Consider the following 23,280-nt stretch of genomic DNA (forward strand, 5'->3'; position numbering starts at 1 on the left):
TAAGAAATAAATGTGTTTAGTTCCGATGCAAAGACCCTATCAGTGAATCAATGTTAAAGTCAAAATATGCAATCTTTAATGACCTGACAACAGTATCGTAACTATATCCCCTTTTAATAAGTCAATTTAAAGGTTTTGTTAGTTTCTGAGGAGAATACTGACATTTTTGTGCTTTATAAAGAATATTTCCATAAAATTTTGGATGTGAAATACCTGAACGTATAAGATGTCTGCATGTTGAGTTATATTTACGAATTATTTCCTTATACCGGTGATAAAATTTAGTAAATGTTTTGACCAGTTTGTGATATCGAAAACCCTGGTGTAATAATTTTTCAGTAATACATAAATTTCTCTCGCTAAAATCTAATACATTGTTACATACACGAGCGAATCGTACAAGTTGAGATATATAAACACCATAAATATATTTTCACTGCACGTTTATCGTCAAATAAAATAATACACAAAAGCATTCGTTTAAAATGATAATAAGAGTTTTGCAGTTTACTTTTTATCAGATAGCATATTTCATTGAGTACATATGTTTGCGTTAACCAACAAATATGTTCATGCGCCAGGCCTATTCAATGATATAAATATACAGTTTACGTATGATAGAGGCAACGAGTGTGGGAAAATATATTCCCTATCTCCAATATTAAGGAATTATAAGGATTAAACGGCCTTTTAACGGAATTTATTTGTGTATAAACTGGACAAAAGTCATCCACAAAGATATCATAAACGTCCTTGGGACTTTTATTGGCTTGTGAGTGAAATGGTCTAGTTTATACACCAATAAATTCCTTTAAAGGTCGTTTAATCCTATACTATGCAACATCATTTGGAAAATTAGAATGTCAATGAAGACATTATCTCGGAAAACGATCAGAAAAACAACGGATGTCATTTAACTTATATCCGGGATATAATCAACCTATTATTGTATAATTATAGGACATATATATGTGTCCGGTTATATGTCAAGCTCAGGTTATTACTTAATGTAGATAAACTAAACCTCTGGACGTACTGTGAGTAAAACTTAATGTCAAGCTCAGGTTATTACTTAATGTAGATAAACTAAACCTCTGGACGTACTGTGAGTAAAATTTAATGTCAAGCTCAGGCTATTACTTAATGTAGATAAACTAAACCTCTGGACGAACTGTGAGTAAAACTTAATGTCAAGCTCAGGTTATTACTTAATGTAGATAAACTAAACCTCTGGACGTACTGTGAGTAAAATTTAATGTCAAGCTCAGGCTATTACTTAATGTAGATAAACTAAACCTCTGGACGAACTGTGAGTAAAATTTAATGTCAAGCTCAGGTTATTACTTAATATAGATAAACTAAACCTCTAGACGTACTGTGAGTAAAATTTAATGTCCAGCTCAGGTTATTACTTAATGTAGATAAACTAAACCTCTGGACGTACTGTAAGTAAAATTTAATGTCAAGCTCAGGTTATTACTTAATGTAGATAAACTAAACCTCTGGACGTACTGTGAGTAAAATTTAATGTCAAGCTCAGGTTATTATTTAATGTAGATAAACTAAACCTCTGGACGTACTGTGAGTAAAATTTAATGTCAAGCTCAGGTTATTATTTAATGTAGATAAACTAAACCTCTGGACGTACTGTGAGTAAAATTTAATGTCAAGCTCAGGTTATTACTTAATGAAGATAAACTTAACCTCTGGACGTACTGTGAGTAAAATTTAATGTCAAGCTCAGGTTATTATTTAATGTAGATAAACTAAACCTCTGGACGTACTGTGAGCTAAATTTAATGTCAAGCTCAGGTTATTACTTAATGTAGATAAACTAAACCTCTGGACGTACTGTGAGTAAAATTTAATGTCAAGCTCAGGTTATTACTTAATGTAAATAAACTAAACCTCTGGACGTACTGTGAGTAAAATTTAGAAACTACTATTTAGTTCGACTTAAAATATCTGAAAAAGTCTAATTTTTGGCAATAAGAAAAAAAAAATATCTTTAGTCCCGGTATTTTAATAGCACAAATCGAAGAACACACATTGGGGATCTAGGAACTGTTGTCTGTAATTCAAACAATTGTTTAATAAGGAAACAATGGCAATTTTAAAAATGGTACAAAACAAATCCAGTCCTTCCTGTTACCAAAGTGAATCAATTTTAAAAAGTTTCTAATGGGAATAAGGAATAAGTATATCCTGCAATAGTTTATCAAATGCCAATTATTGATTTTAGCATTTGCAATACAAAAGATTTAGAAATATACTTAAATATAGTCAGATATGTCGGTAACATGTCAGAGTCGGTAACAAAAAGGATTTTTCTGCTTAATTTTAAAGTTTAAAAAAAAATACATCATTTTAGATTGGTCACAATTTTGAGATGAATTTACATATCTATAAAACTATATATTAGAAAGGTAAAGTATATAAAGACTAGCAATGAGAATAGGGACAGCAAGTTTAAAATAACCATGCAATGCTTATAAAAAAATGTCAATATATTTATTCAACACAAAATAAATTAAATCATAACGAATGTATTTTTTGCTTTATTTGATACACTATATTTATTTATGTTTGATTCCTTGAAACTTAATCTGCTCCTTGCAGTAGTGAAATTTAATTATACATATTTAATTCTTATATGATTTGCATATTAGGCAATACGTTGAAGTCGACGTTGACCGAACTTCTTTTCATAACTAATGTAAACAAGATGACGGCGATAATAACACCGACGGTACTAAATATATTTTCACTGCACGTTTATCGTCAAATAAAATAATACACAAAAGCATTCGTTTAAAATGATAATAAGAGTTTTGCAGTTTACTTTTTTATCAGATAGCATATTTCATTGAGTACATATGTTTGCGTTAACCAACAAATATGTTCATGCGCCAGGCCTATTCAATGATATAAATATACAGTTTACGTATGATAGAGGCAACGAGTGTGGGAAAATATATTCCCTATCTCCAATATTAAGGAATTATAAGGATTAAACGGCCTTTTAACGGAATTTATTTGTGTATAAACTGGACAAAAGTCATCCACAAAGATATCATAAACGTCCTTGGGACTTTTATTGGCTTGTGAGTGAAATGGTCTAGTTTATACACCAATAAATTCCTTTAAAGGTCGTTTAATCCTATACTATGCAACATCATTTGGAAAATTAGAATGTCAATGAAGACATTATCTCGGAAAACGATCAGAAAAACAACGGATGTCATTTAACTTATATCCGGGATATAATCAACCTATTATTGTATAATTATAGGACATATATATGTGTCCGGTTATATGACAAGCTCAGGTTATTACTTAATGTAGATAAACTAAACCTCTGGACGTACTGTGAGTAAAACTTAATGTCAAGCTCAGGTTATTACTTAATATAGATAAACTAAACCTCTGGACGTACTGTGAGTAAAATTTAATGTCAAGCTCAGGCTATTACTTAATGTAGATAAACTAAACCTCTGGACGAACTGTGAGTAAAATTTAATGTCAAGCTCAGGTTATTACTTAATATAGATAAACTAAACCTCTAGACGTACTGTGAGTAAAATTTAATGTCAAGCTCAGGTTATTATTTAATGTAGATAAACTAAACCTCTGGACGTACTGTGAGTTAAATTTAATGTCAAGCTCAGGTTATTACTTAATGTAGATAAACTAAACCTCTGGACGTACTGTGAGTAAAAATTAATGTCAAGCTCAGGTTATTATTTAATGTAGATAAACTAAACCTCTGGACGTACTGTGAGTTAAATTTAATGTCAAGCTCAGGTTATTATTTAATGTAGATAAACTAAACCTCTGGACGTACTGTGAGTAAAAATTAATGTCAAGCTCAGGTTATTATTTAATGTAGATAAACTAAACCTCTGGACGTACCGTGAGTAAAATTTAATGTCAAGCTCAGGTTTTTATTTAATGTAGATAAACTAAACCTCTGGACGTACTGTGAGTAAAATTTAATGTCAAGCTCAGGTTATTACTTAATGTAGATAAACTAAACCTCTGGACGTACTGTGAGTAAAATTTAGAAACTACTATCTAGTTCGACTTAAAATATCTGAAAAAGTCTAATTTTTGGCAATAAGACAAAACAAAAAAAAAATCTTTAGTCCCGGTGTTTTAATAGCACAAATCGAAGAACACACATTGGGGATCTAGGAACGGTTGTCTGTAATTCAAACAAAACAATGGCAATTTTAAAAATGGTACAAAACAAATCCAGTTCTTTCCTGTTACCAAAGTGAATCAATTTTAAAAAGTTTCTAATGGGAATAAGGAAAAAGTATATCCTGCAATAGTTTATCAAATGCCAATTATTGATTTTAGCATTTGCAATACAAAAGATTTAGAAATATACTTAAATATAGTCAGATATGTCGGTAACATGTGAGAGTTGGTAACAAAAGGGATTTTTCTGCTTAATTTTAAAGTTGAAGAAAAATACATCATTTTAGATTGGTCACATTTGGAAGATAACAGCAAACAATGTCATTTATCCTTTGAAACTGTATTTGCAAGATGAAAAATCTGCCTCGGTAATGAAAAATTCTAGAATAAATTCCTTTCTGTTACTATCTACTATACTAGAATTTCACAATGTTCTCTGCTGTTATGCAAAGCAAAAAGGCATATAGTAGATTAACTTTTCGATTCTTCAGTGAAATTGTCTTGAAAGGAATTACGCGATAGTTTTTGTCCTTTTTATCATATTACATGTAAGTGTATTTCCTGTGACATATAACTTTTAAAAAGATGATATAAAAACACACTTAATGTTGTGGTGCACACTTAAAAATATTCTCAGAAAGTGTAAGAAAAGGCTATAACAGGATAGAACAACAATAAGTATTTTTCTATAAATTCTTACCTTGGATGGGCTTGAATTTTCGAACCTAACCGCCTTTCGTACTATTTCTTTGTACTAATACATTCAGGAAATGATTCTCTTCACAATACATAATGGGAAAATAACTCTTGGTCTTGTAAACGTTTCCACAGGTAAAAAAACCCCAGTGGTAACAGGAGGGAAATCACCCCTGGGGACTAATTTTTTCACTTAAAATTTGCAAAATTTTATTACATGCTATTATAGTTCTAATATAAAAGACAAATTAGGGGCAAGTTTATTATATAATATATCATATATGTGAGAATCGGACGCCTGGTTAATTAATTTGGATATTATGGGGGGGGGGGGGGGTGAACATTTTAATTACAAAATTTTATTGGAAGAAATATAAGAATGATAAAATTTTCAAAAAAGATTGTTGAATAAAAAAATAAATGCTGGTGAAGTGCGAGACATGGAAATTAAACTTTTTCAGATATTGTCTCTTGTATAATGTGTTGTGTTTTTTCTTTTTATTTATAAAATTACATTTTTATAGTCGATCGTTCTAATGTTGTACTGTTACCCCACTGTCCTATGTTAGGGGGGTTTGGGATCCCGCTAACACGGTTAACCCCGCCACATTCTGTATGTATGTGCCTGACCCAAGCCAGGAGCCTGTAATTCCGTGCATGGTTGTTGATGTGTTACATATTTGTTTTTCGTTATTTTCTTGTGCATAAATCAGGCCGTTAGTTTCTTCGTTTGAATTGTTTTACATTTGTCCTTTCAGGACCTTTTTTGCTGACTATGCGGTATGGGGTTTGCTCATTGTTGAAGACCGTACGGTGACCTATTATTTATAGTTGTTAATTTCTGTGTCAATTGGTCTGTTGTGGAGAGTTGTCTCATTAGCAAATCATACCACATCTTCTTTTTTATATGTATATTTATTTATTTCTTTTATACACGTTTGGTACGTAGATGATCGTAGATATAAAAATCTGTTTAACTAATGCAAAAATGGTTCACATGTTATATATGTTTTTGTATGCAGGAATTTGAGGCTGAGTTATGAATTAACATTTGGCTTTTACCATTGATTTTATAATGAAAATGACGCCTTTTGACAGCCCATCTCCCTCTCTCTGTTCTTATTCTGTCAAAATGGAATAAAATGGTCCAATGTATGAAACTAAATCATTTTCAATCTCATTAAATTTATTGATCTCTGATTTCTTTTTCTACATATTTAATGGTATAACGAAATCAGAGATCAATTATATTTTAATTATAGATTGAATCATTCTAACACTTCCTCACCTTGTTCTTTAAATGAAACAGTTCAATTGAAATCTTTCATTTAATATTCGTTTCAGTTTGTTGAAGTGTTTGTCACATAAAGATAAGACAGTAGTAACGGATATTCGAAAACTATGTACTATCAACTGCTGTTAATGGTATACTTTGGACTTTTACACACAATAGTGGAAAGTGGAGGTAAATTAGTAATTGAATATTCTCTTAGTATTAACATGGAACAGTTACTGTATATATGTTGCTGGTAGTAAGCATAATATTGTACCAAAACAATTTATAATAATCATGTGATTTTAAGAGTGGATTTTTATTTCAAGAGTGCATGAACTTTAAGGGGTGCAGACTAGGACGGATATGTATAATATAGTAGAATTTATCTGATACTAGAAGGTTTGCTTTTCATAAAGACTATAGTTTACACTGGTTTAAACCCCTGCAAATCCGTTTTTACGTTTCGCCCTATTATATTTATTAGTGTCTGTGTCTAAAGAGAACCCAGATATATGCATGAAAGAATCAAAATATGAAAATCTCTGACTATTTTCGTAATAAGAACCGTTAAGAATTCAAATTAATGTGATTATTTGTTCCTTTTAAAAAAAAGGGTTACTTAGGACTGGTTAGCGCTTGTAATGAAAATACATTTTCGAAATACACGTATGATGCATCTAATTAACTGCGTTTTTTTGTTTGTTTGTCATAATAATTGTGTTTTACATGCAATTAGCGTTCGTAATTTCTGATACATGATACGTTCTCAGAAGTTTGTTACTATAAGTCATAAATAATATATGAATATATGAATATTTAGAAAAAAAAATTATATATTTAGTAGTAACAGTTATAATTCAGTACATCAGTACCTTCATATTGTAGATACTAAAATAAATATGGTGTTGAGAGCCTTAATGAATAAACGAGCAGTGAACGTTAAAACTGAAAATCATTTGCCTCCGACGCCGCCACCAACTACAATGCCTCCGTCGCCACCACCAACTACAATGCCTCCAATGCCACCACCAACTACAATGCCAATGATAACCCTGCAACCAGGATGTGTTTATAGAGGACAAACATATCGTTTTGGTGAGATGATTGAACAGGGGCAATCAGGAAACTGGTGCTATTTCACAATGTGTGACCATTCAGGGCAAATCATATATGGGGATGATTTCCACTGTTCTACAACATTACCCCCAATAACAACATTACCACCAACCCTAACACCACGTGGATGTTTCTTTGAAGGGAAACATTACCAACATGGGGAACAAATATCTAGCGGACATTCCGGAAACTGGTGCTATTTTTCAATGTGTGACCATTCAGGTCAAATCATTCATGGTGATGACTTTAATTGTTTGACAACATTACCACCAACCCCAACACCTCGTGGATGTTTCTTTGAAGGGAAACATTACCAACTTGGGGAACAAATATCTAGCGGACATTCCGGAAACTGGTGCTATTTTTCAATGTGTGACCATTCAGGTCAAATCATTCATGGTGATGACTTTAATTGTTTGACAACATTACCACCAACCCCAACACCTCGTGGATGTTTCTTTGAAGGAAAACATTACCAACTTGGGGAACAAATATCTAGCGGACATTCCGGAAACTGGTGCTATTTTTCAATGTGTGACCATTCAGGTCAAATCATTCATGGTGATGACTTTAACTGTTTGACAACATTACGACCGACAACACCAACACCTCCGATAATACATATAGGCTGATCTGTTCAATAATAAACTTCGTCGTTTTTACGTACACCTCCGATAATACATATAGGCTGATCTGTTCAATAATAAAATTCGTCGTATTTACATATATTTTCGTTTAAAAAAAGAAAAATATTTAGAACTACAGGGGGGGGGGGGGGGAGACAGTCAATTTGTAAATTAAGAATAAGCGGTCACTCTTTAAACATTGAGATAGACAGACATTAAAAAAAACATATAGAAAGATCTGAGTGTCTTTGTTCAAATTGCATACTTGGTAAAGTTGAAGATGAGGTTCATTTTTATGTTAGAATGCCCTGATATTTAAAGGGAAGATTTTTTTTCAATACATTTCTTACAATTGATGTAATTAAAAAAAAAAAAAAAATCTTCTAAATTTTTATGGCCCTTGACCCAAGAAAATGTAAAGTCTTATGGAAAAACTGGACTGTTATATTTGTGACTGTTTTGAACTAAGTCAAGAAATGATTTGAGAATGACATATAATGTTATTTTATTCTTTTATTCACAATATATATGTGGTTTTTGGCTCTGATTCTGACCAATGCTAAATATATATTTACATGTGACTATTATTGTTGTTGTTACCTTTTATGTATCTGATGTTATGCCCTTCATGTGCCCTGTAATTTGGGAACTAAAAATATTTTATTCTTTTCTATTCATACACCTCCGATAATACATATAGGCTGATCTGTTCAATAATAAACTTCGTCGTATTTACGTACATCTCCAATAATACATACAGGCTGATCTGTTCAATAATAAACTTCGTCGTATTTACATACACCTCCAATAATACTTATATAGGCTGATCTGTTCAGTAATAAATTTCGTCGTATTTACATGTTTTCATTGTGGAATCACTTGTTTGTAAGTTTTCACATTGATATAAAACAATTGGGAAAATGTTCTACGAAACATTGGTTCTTGGCTTTTTGTCTTTTTGTTTTTGTCTATGGTGTTGACAGTTTATTTTCGACTTATGAGTTCTAGTGTATCTTTGGTATCTTTAGCCTGTCTCTTTGAAATGTGCCAAAAAAACAACTAAACATTTCACCCCCAGGAATAGATTACCCAAGTCCTTTACGACTATAGCTTGCGCTGTCACAGTATTCAATGACAAGCCCTTTCGGAATTGTGTCTCCTCAACGCTCTTCAAGATTGTAGTTCATTTTGGCTTTTAACTTTTTAAAAAAAATATTTTTGAACGTGTATGGTAGTCAATTGTTTTCCAATTCTATATAATTTAAAAATAAATAAAAAGATTGATGCATGTAGTGTGATTGCAACTTAGTAGATTGCAAATGAGAAAACTGACTCAAGTTTACTACAAAGAGTCCGTTTTCACTAATAAATAACGAAATTAAGGTTAACTGAAGTGTGTTGTTTACATTCAAGCATAAACATGCGAAATAATCATGTTAACTTAAAATCGCCATTTTCTATAGAAAAACAAAAATATTGATGCTTTTTTGTTGATGTATGGGCACATGTTGACCTGAAGCGTCAGAAGTTGCAACAATTTGATTTATTCTGTTTAAATCCAGATATATATCTTGCACTCAACTTCAAACTTAATGAATTTCGTTGATTTTTTCGAAGGCCGGCTTTGGTACAAACAAACCATCTGGAGATACGGATATAAATTTATTTAAAGGAGGCTCGAGGGTACAAAAGTTTCATTTTTTTTCATAACAAATTTTGCTTTATTACGCTATTAGTTGTTACTTTATGATATGGTACAAAATTCAACCAAAACATTCAATTTTTGAACAGCCAATTTGTTTTGGCTTCAGATGACTTTTGTATAATTGTATAATTATAGGACATATATATGTGTCCGGTTATATGTCAAGCTCAGGTTATTACTTAATGTAGATAAACTAAACCTCTGGACGTACTGTGAGTAAAATTTAATGTCAAGCTCAGGTTATTACTTAATGTAGATAAACTAAACCTCTGGACGTACTGTGAGTAAAATTTAATGTCAAGCTCAGGTTATTACCTAATGTAGATAAACTAAACCTCTGGACGTACTGTGAGTAAAATTTAATGTCAAGCTCAGGCTATTACTTAATGTAGATAAACTGAACCTCTGGACGAACTGTGAGTAAAATTTAATTTCACGCTGAGGTTATTACTTAATATAGATAAACTAAACCTCTAGACGTACTCTGAGTAAAATTTAATGTCCAGCTCAGGTTATTACTTAATGTATATAAACTAAACCTCTGGACGTACTGTGAGTAAAATTTAATGTCCAGCTCAGGTTATTACTTAATGTATATAAACTAAACCTCTGGACGTACTGTGAGTAAAATTTAATGTCAAGCTCAGGTTATTATTTAATGTAGATAAACTAAACCTCTGGACGTACTGTGAGTTAAATTTAATGTCAAGCTCAGGTTATTATTTAATGTAGATAAACTAAACCTCTGGACATACTGTGAGTAAAAATTAATGTCAAGCTCAGGTTATTACTTAATGTAGATAAACTAAACCTCTGGACGTTACTGTGAGTAAAATTTAGAAACTACTATTTAGTTCGACTTAAAATATCTGAAAAAGTCAAATTTTTGGCAATGAAAAAAAACCAAAAAAAAATCTTTAGTCCCGGTATTTTAATAGCACAAATCGAAGAACACACATTGGGGATCTAGGAACTGTTGTCTGTAATTCTAACAATTGTTTAATAAGGAAACAATGGCAATTTTAAAAATGGTACAAAACAAATCCAGTTCTTTCCTGTTACCAAAGTGAATCAATTTTAAAAAGTTTCTAATGAGAATAAGGAATAAGTATATCCTGCACTAGTTTATCAAATGCCAATTATTGATTTTAGCATTTGCAATACAAAAGATTTAGAAATATACTTAAATATAGTCAGATATGTCGGTAACATGTCAGAGTTGGTAACAAAAAGGATTTTTCTGCTTTATTTTAAAGTTTAAGAAAAATACATCATTTTAGATTGGTCACAATTGGAAGATAACAGCAAACAATGTCATTTATACTTTGAAACTGTATTTGCAAGATCTGCCTAGGTAATGAAAAATTCTAAAATAAATTCCTTTCTGTTACTATCTACTATACTAGAATTGCACAATGTTCTCTGCTGTTATCAAAAGCAAAAAAACTAAAAAAAATTATTTAATATACTGTATATTATTTTGAAATTATTTGATATGGTGGTGATAACTTATATTAAATGAAATGGTTGGCATATAGTAGATTAACTTTTCGATTCTTCAGTGAAATTGTCTTGAAAGGAATTACGCGATAGTTTTTGTCCTTTTTATCATATTACATGTAAGTGTATTTCCTGTGACATATAACTTTTAAAAAGATGATATAAAACACACTTAATGTTGTGGTGCACACTTAAAAATATTCTCAGAAAGTGTAAGAAAAGGCTATAACAGGATAGAACAACAATAAGTATTTTTCTATAAATTCTTACCTTGGATGGGCATGAATTTTCGAACCTAACCGCCTTTCCCACTATTTCTTTGTACTAATACATTCAGGAAATGATGCTCTTCACAATACATAATGGGAAAATAACTCTTGGTCTTGTAAACGTTTCCACAGGTAAAAAAACCCAGTGGTAACAGGAGGGAAATCACCCCTGGGGACTCATTTTTTTCACTTAAAATTTGCAAAATTTTATTACATGCTATTATAGTTCTAATATAAAAGACAAATTAGGGGCAAGTTTATTATATAATATATCATATATGTGAGAATCGGACGCCTGGTTAATTAATTTGGATATTATTTGATGATTTAGTTTTCAAAAATACACAGGAGACAACATTACTTTGGGGGGGGGGGGGGGGGGGGGGGTTGAACATTTTAATTACAAAATTTTATTGGAAGAAATATAAGAATGATAAAATTTTCATAAAAGATTGTTGAATAAAAAAATAAATGCTGGTGAAGTGCGAGACATGGAAATTAGACTTTTTCAGATATTGTCTCTTGTATAATGTGTTGTGTTTTTTCTTTTTATTTATAAAATTACATTTTTATAGTCGATCGTTCTAATGTTGTACTGTTACCCCACTGTCCTATGTTAGGGGGGGTTTGGATCCCGCTAACACGGTTAACCCCGCCACATTCTGTATGTATGTGCCTGACCCAAGCCAGGAGCCTGTAATTCCGTGCATGGTTGTTGATGTGTTACATATTTGTTTTTCGTTATTTTCTTGTGCATAAATCAGGCCGTTAGTTTCTTCGTTTGAATTGTTTTACATTTGTCCTTTCAGGACCTTTTTTGCTGACTATGCGGTATGGGGTTTGCTCATTGTTGAAGACCGTACGGTGACCTATTATTTATAGTTGTTAATTTCTGTGTCAATTGGTCTGTTGTGGAGAGTTGTCTCATTAGCAAATCATACCACATCTTCTTTTTTATATGTATATTTATTTCTTTCATACACGTTTGTACGTAGATGATCGTAGATATAAAAATCTGTTTAACTAATTGCAAAAATGGTTCACATGTTATATATGTTTTTGTTTGCTGGAATTTGAGGCTGAGTTATGAATTAACATTTGTCTTTTACCATTGATTTTATAATGAAAATGACGCCTTTTAACAGCCCATCTCCCTCTCTCTGTTCTTATTCTGTCAAAATGGAATAAAATGGTCCAATGTATGAAACTAAATCATTTTCAATCTCATTAAATTTATTGATCTCTGATTTCTTTTTCTACATATTTAATGGTATAACGAAATCAGAGATCAATTATATTTTAATTATAGATTGAATCATTCTAACACTTCCTCCCCTTGTTCTTTAAATGAAACAGTCCAATTGAAATCTTTCATTTAATATTCGTTTCAGTTTGTTGAAGTGTTTGTCACATAAAGATAAGACAGTAGTAACGGATATTCGAAAACTATGTACTATCAACTGCTGCTGTTAATGGTATACTTTGGACTTTTACACACAATAGTGGAAAGTGGAGGTAAATTAGTAATTGAATATTCTCGTAGTATTAACATGGAACAGTTACTGTATATCTGTTGTTGGTAGTAAGCATAATATTGTATCAAAACAATTTATAATAATCATGTGATTTTAAGAGTGGATTTTTATTTCAAGAGTGCATGAACTTTAAGGGGTGCAGACTAGGACGGATATGTATAATATAGTAGAATTTATCTGATACTAGAAGGTTTGCTTTTCATAAAGACTATAGTTTACACTGGTTTAAACCCCTGCAAATCCGTTTTTATGTTTCGCCCTATTATATTTACTAGTGTCTGTGTCTAAAGAGAACCCAGATATATGCATGAAAGAATCAAAATATGAAAATCTCTGACTATTTTCGTAATAAGAACCGTTAAGAATTAAAATAAATGTGATTATTTGTTCTTAAAAAAGGAGTTACTCAGGACTGGTTAGCGCTTGTAATGAAAATACATTTTCGAAATACACGTATGATGCATCAAATTAACTGCGTTTTTTATGGGTATAATATTTATTGTGTTTTACATGCAATTAGCGTTCGTATTCTCTGATACATGATACGTTCTCAGAAGTTTGTTACTAGAAGTCATCAATAATATATGAATATTTAAAAAAAGAAATTATATATTTAGTAGTAACAGTTATAATTCAGTAAATCAGTACCTTCATATTGTAGATACTAAAATGAATATGGTGTTGAGAGCCTTAATGAATAAACGAGCAGTGAACGTTAAAACTGAAAATCATTTTCCTCCGACGCCACCACCAACTACAATGCCAATGATAACCCTGCCACCAGGATGTGTTTATAGAGGACAAAGATATCGTTTTGGTGAGATGATTGAACAGGGGCAATCAGAAAACTGGTGCTATTTCACAATGTGTGACCATTCAGGGCAAATCATATATGGGGATAATTTCCACTGTTCTACAACATTACCCCCAATAACAACATTACCACCAACCCCAACACCACGTGGATGTTTCTTTGAAGGGAAACATTACCAACTTGGGGAACAAATATCTAGCGGACATTCCGGAAACTGGTGCTATTTTTCAATGTGTGACCATTCAGGTCAAATCATTCATGGTGATGACTTTAATTGTTTGACAACATTACGACCGACAACACCAACACCACCGATAATACATATAGGCTGATCTGTTCAATAATAAACTTCGTCGTTTTTACGTACATCTCCGATAATACATATAGGCTGATCTGTTCAATAATAAAATTCGTCGTATTTACATATATTTTCGTTTTAAAAAAGAAAAATATTTGAAACTACAGGGGAAAAAAAAGACAGTCAATTTGTAAATTTTTAAAACTCTTTAAACATCGAGATAGACAGACATTAAAAAAAACATAGAAAGATCTGAGCGTCTTTGTTCAAATTGCATACTTGGTAAAGTTGAAGATGAGGTTGATTTTTATGTTAGAATACCCTCTTTATGATATTTAAAGGGAAGATGTTTTTCAATACATTTCTTTCAATTGATATAATTTTAAAAAGATAAATAAATCTAAATTTTCATGGCCCAAGAAAATGTAACTCTTATGGAAAAACTGGACTGTTATATTTGTGACTGTTTTGAACTAAGTCAATTTAATGATTTGAGAATGACATATAATGTAATTTTATTCTTTTATTCACAATATATATGTGGTTTTTGGCTCTGATGCTAATGCTAATATACTAAATATATATTTACATGTGACTATTATTGTTGTTGTTACCTATTATGTATCTGATGTTATGCCCTTCATGTGACCTGTAATTTGGGAATCAAAAATATTCTATTAATTCTTTTCTATTCATACACCTCCGATAGTAAATATAGGATGATCTGTTCAATAATAAACTTCGTCGTTTTTACGTACATCTCCAATAATACATATTGGCTGATCTGTTCAATAATAAAATTCTTATAATACATATAGGCTGATCTGTTCAACAATAAACTCCGTCGTATTTACATACACCTCTGATAATACATATAGGCTGATCTGTTCAATAATAAACTTCGTCGTATTAGACGTGTTAGGAAAGTCGATACTACTGTTGGTGCTCGTGTTGGATGGAAGATAAATACAATAAGATTTGGGGGGTCATCTCCAAAATTATAAATACTCTATTTTTTATTACCTGTATGGCCACTGAAATACGTTATTTATTGTGTGCAATACATGACCGATCGGGCATTGTTAAGAACCAACATTAATTTTCAAATGTGATAATTAAAATAAATTACGTGGCACATTTGTAAATTAAGGATACACATGAAAAAGAGGGGATGTTTTTGTTTTATTTTCAGAATCAACAAAATTCCTTCAAAAAAAAATTTGATAAGGGTTTTGGCCCGCTTGATCTCTCAATGGAAGCAAACTACTAGTATATCGTTTTGCTTCATTCTGGTACGATTTAAAAATAATAATAAAAAAAAAAAACTATTTTGGAAAACACAAATCCCCTTTTCACAATATGAACGCTCGATGATTTATTTTATAATGCAAATTTGGGATTTTGTTGTTCACTTGCCTAATAACTTTTAGCATTGTATGATTGGGTAGCATTTGCATTGTTTAATGTCTCCCGAAAAGTCCACCAAACAATTCAACTGTTTGTTTTAGTTCGTTCCTTTGCTGTTCCCATAAGGTCACAAACGACTCTGACTGTCTCTAGACGTCTTATTGCGTCAAATAATTCCAACTGTGACCTTGACCTTTGTCTTCAAAAATTAATAGGATTCTAGATTTTCATAAGGACTAAAAATTAATCAAGTACGGTCAAATTCCTAGAACGATGTTAAATATAGAGTTTCAACAAGTGTGTTACGGACGGAAAGGCGGACCAAGGGTAAAGAAACCCTCGAATTTTGTAGGCGAGAGAATAAACTTGAACCCATTGGAATCGGAAATGCAGACAGATGTTATTTTACACGAAGACAATGGGGTTCAAATCGTCAAAATTCAACTAAAGCAAAGTTTGTTTGTATCGTTCTTTAAATGTCGTTTAAACTTTTTGTTTCTAAAATCAGAATTATCAGAAAAGCTTATAACGATCTTTCCAAAGACGTATGCTTATGATATAGAATCAAAAATCGTGGACACCTTTTTATAGTCTTATAACAGATGAGGAGTGTGTGTGTGTGTGTGTCGGGGGGGGGGGGGGTATTTATTTTTGTGTTTATTTGTTTTGTGTTGTACTTATTTTTATTTGCTGTATACTACCAGTGTGCGCATTCAAAATCTAACTTCAATTACTGAATAAGAGGCTGATGGTGTGTGACCGGTTCATACATAATATTGCGGGGTTAAATATGTTCGTAAGAGCTCTTGACGAAACCCTTTTCTAACATCGGACAGTCGTGTAATTGTAACAGTAATTCATAAGTACATACTATGCAAATCGATTGAAAATGGCATGACTCATTATATCGGCAGGAATCGTTAAAAGAAATAACATAAAGACAATAGACACAAAGTACCAATATCAAAGTACTTGCAGTTACTGAAAGCTAAAAGTATTAATAAAATAACAAAGGCTTACAAGATGTTTAAAAAAGATAAATTATTCACAAAACTAATATTAATTTGTCTAAAAATGTATTTATTGAATCTTTTCTGGTTCTTAAACAAATAACTTGATCTTCTCCTGCGTACTCTAATAAATACAATTGTTACAGATTTGTCTCAGCGGTATCAAACACGCCCAAACAGGTAACAAAAATGTTCAGTTTTTGTACTCATTGAGAAGGTCCCCAATCATATTATATATTTCTTCCGACCAACACGAGCGCCAGCAGTAGTATCGACTTTCCTAACACGTCTATTTACATACACCTCCAATAATAAATATAGGCTGATCTGTTCAATAATAAATTTCGTCGTATTTACATGTTTTCATTGTGGAATCACTTGTTTATAAGTTTTCAAATTGATATAAAACAATTGGGAAAATGTTCTACGAAACATTGGTTCTTGGCTTTTTGTCTTTTTGTTTTTGTCTATGGTGTTGACAATTTTTTTTCGACTTATGAGTTCGAGTGTATCTTTGGTATCTTTAGCCTGTCTCTTTGAAATGTGCAAAAAAAAACTAAACATTTCACCCCCAGGAATATATTACCCAAGTCCTTTACGACTATAGCTAGCGCTGTCACAGTATTCAATGACAAGCCCTTTCGGAATTGTGTCTCCTCAACGCTCTTCAACATTGCAGTTCATTTTGGCTTTTAACTTTTTTTTATTTTTATTTTATTTGAACGTGTATGGTAGTCAATTGTTTTCCAGTTCTATATATTATAATATAAAAATAAATAAAAAGATTGATGCATGTAGTGTGATTGCAACTTAGTAGATTGCAAATGAGAAAACTGACTCAAGTTTACTACAAAGAGTCCGTTTTCGCTAATAAATAACGAAATCAAACTGAAGTGCGTAATCATGTTAACTTAATTAAAATCGCCATTTTCTATAAAAAAAAATATTGATGCTTTTTTGTTGATGTATGGGGACATGTTGTACTGAAACGTCAGAAGTTGCAACAATTTGATTTATTCTGTTTAAATCCAGATATATATCTTGCACTCAACTTCAAACTTAATGAATTTCGTTGATTTTTTCGAAGGCCGGCTTTGGTACAAACGAACCTTCTGGAGATACGGATATAAATTTATTTAAAGGAGGCACGAGGGTACAAAAGTTTCATTTTTTTTCATAACAAATTTTGCTTTATTACACTATAAGTTGTTACTTTATGATATGGTACAAAATTCAACCAAAACATTCAATTTTTGAACAGCCAATTTGTTTTGGCTTCAGATGACTTTTCAAATGTTTATATTATTGCAAAAACTCCATATTATCTCCCTTTGGTAAACAAAAATGCCATTTTGTGCAATAAAATTGAAATATCTTTTTTAACTCATCGGGGACCGATATTTTTTATTATTTTTTTCAAATAAGCTGGACTAAAACCAAACAATTGAAAAATTTAAGCGATTTCTGTAATTTAGTTCTTTTTTATTTCGATATTACCTATTTTTCTCCTATTAGTTCAACAAAATAAACTCAGTACCTTAACACAAATCCGTGCTTCTTTTGGTGTCAGACCACCAATTACTCCCTCCAATTTAGTGAAAATAGGCCTACTCGGACAAAAAATAGTTCATTCGATGTCATTGTTTACTTAAACTAACCAACAAATTTGCAGAAATGAAACTTTTGGTGAAAGGGAGATACATTTAGACCATTTTGAGCCAAAATTCACTTGTCTATGAGTTTGCAGGCCCAAGACCACAATTAATGACCACGAATATAGTTCCTTTTAATTAGAGTGTATTTTTCCTTAATTTTTTTTCTTTCCCTTTCTCGCTCATTTCTTAGATTTTTTTTGGTGGAAATGAATGAAGAGAGGTGAAATGAATTTTTGGATGTTGTATTTTAACTGATTTTGATTTGGAATGAGTGATTAGGCCAAGTGCAAAAAGGTAATATTTGCAGTTTTCGGAACATCTCTTGACTTGTCAATAGGGGTATGGATGTGTATTGGCTAAATTTGTAAAATTGATTGCTACAATCTTTCTGAATTTTGGATATATATTTGGACTAGGACTATACATTACACACACAAAAAATTTGACAAAAGTGCATGGTGCAATTTTATAATGATGCAAAAGGTTATAAAGAACTGATAGAGGAATTAATTGTGGTCTGTGGTCTGCATTAAAAATTCAGGATTAATGCGACACTAATTTAAGATTTCCAGAAAACCGGGAGTTATTTTGGTAGTACCTGTGATTTCAAGATCAGAAATTTCTAATAAGACTTTAAACATTGGTTAAAAATTGGCATGTAGAAAGGTGATACATGTACAATTTAGGATATACCTGGTTTCCTTGAAGTTAAACTTAATAAGGTAAAATCTTTAGAAAGCTGTGAAAATTGCAAAATATGGTTGAACAGAAGGGATTTTTAATTGGTGGTCTGACACCTTTTGAAGGCAGATTGTGAGCTTAAATAAACAGTGAACCCATTTTTTTTAACTTTACTTTTTTTATTTTGCATACGATAAAGTTCTTTTTTTAATTTTAGAGCAAAAAAAATAGCGAAATCCTGTATTTAAAAAAAATGGATTTATTCCAGCGAGCGCCCTTAAATTTAAAAGATGGAAACATGTGTACTTTTAAAATGTAATAATAAATGTGTTTTATAGTTATATCAAATTAAGAGGTATCTATTATTACAAAACACTTGAGTTAAAAAAGAAGAAATGTTCCTTTATCCATATATTATGGAAAGCCACAGTGATCCCCCTCCCCATCATTATTATTTTTCCCTTAGAAATACATGGATTTGAATAAATCTTCGGCTTTTACTTTGAATATACATAGTATCAAGAGATGGTATTTAACTATAATTCCTTGATAATATCTGCGAATAGATTACCAGCAAAATATATAATCCGAATGTTAAAAGGAATGTTTCTGTGTGATCTGCTTAATTCCAAAACGTGTGCCATTTTATTTGAATTTCGTCCAGCTGATGTTCTTTATAATAAGCTCAGCTTTACTGCAACTTGTATCGCCGTTCATAAAGTAAATATTTTCACTTACAATACCTTTTATTTTTTAATTTTTTTAATTTTCAGCTTTATAAACTCTGGATTTTTCAATTAGGGTGACGATATAAAAAAGAAGATGTGGTATGATTGCCAATGAGACAACTGTCCACAAGAGACCAAAATGACACAGACATTTTAACAACTATAGGTCACCGTACGGCCTTTAACAATGAGCAAAGCCCATACCGCATAGTCAGCTATAAAAGGCCCCGATAAGACAATGTAAAACAATTCAAACGAGAAAACAAACAGCCTTATTTATATAAAAAAAAATGAACGAAAAACAAATATGTAACACATAAACAAACGACCACCACTGAATGACAGGCTCCCGACTTGGGACAGGCACATACATAAATAATGTGGCGGGGTTAAACATGTTAACGGGATCCCAGCCCTCCCTCTAACCTGGGACAGTGGTATAACAGTACAACATAAGAACGAAATATAAAAATCAGTTGAAAAAGGCTTAACTCATCAGATGGACAAAAATACAAGTGGACGTGGCCGGGTACTTATACATCTCGACACAAAAAGACACAATGAACAGATCTGAGAGTACTCGCAGTTATCTGACAGTTAGTTCAAAGCCACTAACAACTAATAAAAAAAATCATGCATCTAAGACTAAACGATCAATCCGTACACATGCAACATCCAATGGATTTAGTGTAAAGACGTCATAAACAGCCAGAGAAAAACATGACCTTGTGCACTGCCAAGTTACAGGTATCGACAGGTTGTAGATCCATGAATATGTATATGTATATAACATACTTGTAATATTTAGTTAGCTTTTAATTTACTGATAACAAAATCAATATTTATACCAATAAAAACAATATTCAATGATCTTATTACAGTGTTGAATAGGTATTCTTTTAGAATAAGATTATTTAAAGGAGCGACAATTAAGTTAACATGGATCCTTTCTAAATTTCCGTGCACGGTTAACAACAGTTCCGTAAAAATGAGGATGTTCTATCCCGTATGAAATAAGTTTTCTACAGGTACAACCAAACTTCAAAACCAAATCTTTATATCTATCGAAACTTAGTAAAGGTTTTAAGTAATTTATGGTAACGATATCCCTGGTTTAATAATTTACCAGTAATACATAGATTGCGTTCGTTAAAATCAAAAACGTCACAACAGACACGGGCATAGCGAACGAGCTGTGAAATATAAACACCGTAAGATGGTGCCAAAGGAACATCACCATCTAAAAATGGGAAATTAACAATAGGGAACGAAAAATCGTCTCTTTTGTCGTAAATTTTAGTGTGGAGTTTCCCTTTAAAAACCGAAATATCTAAATCCAGAAAAGGACAGTTATTACCGAATAAATTTGATTTATATAAAGTAAGTTCCTTGGATAAATTTCAGCAGTATATTGAGAAAATACTTGATTATTTAACGAAAAAATATCATCAAGATAACGGTAAGTATTGTTGAATTTATCAATTAAATGCAATTTCGACGGGTCTTTACTGAGTTTAGTCATACACTGTGATTCGTAACAGTACAAAAACAAGTCTGCTATTAAAGGGGCACAATTAGTGCCCATGGGGATACCTACAACCTGTCGATAAACTTTGTTGCCGAAACGTACATAAATATTATCAAGGAGAAAATAAACAGCTTCAATCATTTCATCACACCTCCAGTAAGTATATCTAGCATATTTACCTCTCTCATTAGAGGTTATTTTCTGTTTATCATAGTCGGTTATTGTTCCAAATCATCAAAGTTATAAAGTAGAGTATAAATATATATATATATCATGTATATAGTCATGATGATGCATGTACATGTACATTAACACGTACACATAGGAATTTATCTGTGAACTTATTTAGTGCGTAATCCCGCATGTCTTTAGATCAAAGATAAAACTTGCAATTTACTTCACGATAACTAATAAAATGATGATGCTGCTAATTTACTATTTGGTGGCTATCCTACAGATTTTTACCGATATTGTTTTAGCTGGAGGTAAGTTCTGGTAATTACTATGTGTTCCTTTATTCTTCATTGGCTGGAGGTATAGTGGGATACTGTATGAAATATTCCAGGTGGAATCTATACGAAATATAGTAGGAATATTAATCTGAATTCCTACCAGAAAAGAGTGATATTCTAGTCGGACACTGGTAGGAATCCACACGGAAAATAGCCGGAAAATTAGCGGGAGGAATATTGTGTATTCCTACCAGGAATATGCAAATTAGCAGGAATAATTAATTAGGAAAATAAAATTCCTACTACAAAACCTGGTAGGAATTTTTCTAAATTCAACCCAAAAAAAAAAGATTTCTGGTAGGAATCTAAAAATATACAAAATGTAAGTGTAAAAAAAAACTATATTTATAAATACACAAATTGGTCAATGATTTAACGTTTGAATCTCAACAACAAAGAACAAAGGAAATTCATGGAATAAATTCATTTTAAAAAAAAATGGACTTTTGAAATGTATAAGGAAACTGCAATATATGCAAGCTAGAAATTGTATTATACATAAACATCAAGATAAGCCAAAAATATGCCTAGATGAAATTAAGAGTTATGAACAAATAATGAGTAAAATTATGCACTATTGTTGAAATAATTGATAACTAAATATTTTTGGCCAGCAGATAAAAAAATCGTTTTGAATGTATAAGAATTACCTTCAGTCTTCATAAGCCATATGTTCTTACATTTCTATATTGTAGTTGTGTGGCCATAGCTCGCAGCATTGTGGTCTAACACAACTTTTCATTCTTTTCCCCTCCAACTTTTGAATTTGTGAACTGGAAGTTGCTTGCATTTAACACTGCAAAATGTGTGTTCTTAGCAAACAGGAATCCAGTTCAAGATAACTAAAAAAAATCCAGGTAGAAAGATTTTCTGGTAGGAATCTATAAATTGTTTCTGGTAGGAATATTGCACTTGAAGTAGGAAAATGAATAATCAAATCAAAACAGAAAATAATCCATACAGACTTAAAATTCCACCTAGGTAGTCATGGTAGTAGGGTTTTGGTAGTAGGAATATAAAAAAAATCCAGTCAGAATGTGGTTCATTTTCCATGTCCGCCTACTTTCCAAGTGGAATCTTTGATTCTAGGCAGATTCCTACTTCATTCCTATTGTTCACAGCTGATCTGTTAACTATTTTTTAAAGAATGTGTGGAAGAACTTTTTTTTTATCTGTTTGTACAGTATAAATGTAGTGGTAAAATTCCTTCGGATTTCGTATTGTTTTGAATTTTAAACCTGTGGCCTTTTTTTTAAATTAAATATTTAGATACATTCGACTGAAGACCTGCATACATGGGTTCAGCATTCTACTGTTGTTACATTGAATTAGCAACAGCAACCAACAATCAATAATGTTAAAACACTAAGTCGAAAATCTATTCCTATAATTTTGGCATGACTAATATTAAAATTCATGCATGGTTATTTTGCAGATACTATAGGAATAGCCGCTTTGAAAGCCTTGTTGGAAACCCGTTCCCTTCCTGCAAGAGGTGACTGCGAAAATGAAGGAAGATGGTACTTCGCAGGTGATAGAGTGATGAGTGGGTGGTTGTATAGAAACGAGTGCCAGTTTGATATGATATGTGTAAAGGGTGGCTCCTTACGAACAGAGTATGAGCCTAGCTGTCGATCTACAACTACACCTCCTACGACAACCCCTCCGCCTACGACAACTCACATCCTTACGACAACCCATCCACCTACGAAAACTAATCC

At 31.8% G+C, this 23,280-nt stretch overlaps 1 long non-coding RNA gene across 4 annotated transcripts; it reads left to right on the plus strand.

Moving 5' to 3' along the window:
* Positions 1-944: 944 nt before the first annotated feature.
* LOC143085609 (uncharacterized) lies at positions 945-14,634 on the plus strand. Of its 4 annotated transcripts, none has more exons than XR_012981381.1 (5): positions 945-1,037; positions 6,244-6,364; positions 7,061-9,834; positions 12,783-12,906; positions 13,588-14,634. It is a non-coding gene; the product is annotated as an uncharacterized LOC143085609 (long non-coding RNA). The 4 variants fall into 4 exon arrangements; XR_012981382.1 differs by lacking the exon at positions 945-1,037 and adding an exon at positions 3,310-3,369; XR_012981383.1 differs by lacking the exon at positions 945-1,037 and adding an exon at positions 3,487-3,505.
* The last annotated feature ends 8,646 nt before the right edge of the window (positions 14,635-23,280 follow it).

The sequence above is a fragment of the Mytilus galloprovincialis genome, chromosome 8, assembly GCF_965363235.1.
Source record: "Mytilus galloprovincialis chromosome 8, xbMytGall1.hap1.1, whole genome shotgun sequence".
Lineage (NCBI taxonomy): Eukaryota > Metazoa > Mollusca > Bivalvia > Mytilida > Mytilidae > Mytilus > Mytilus galloprovincialis.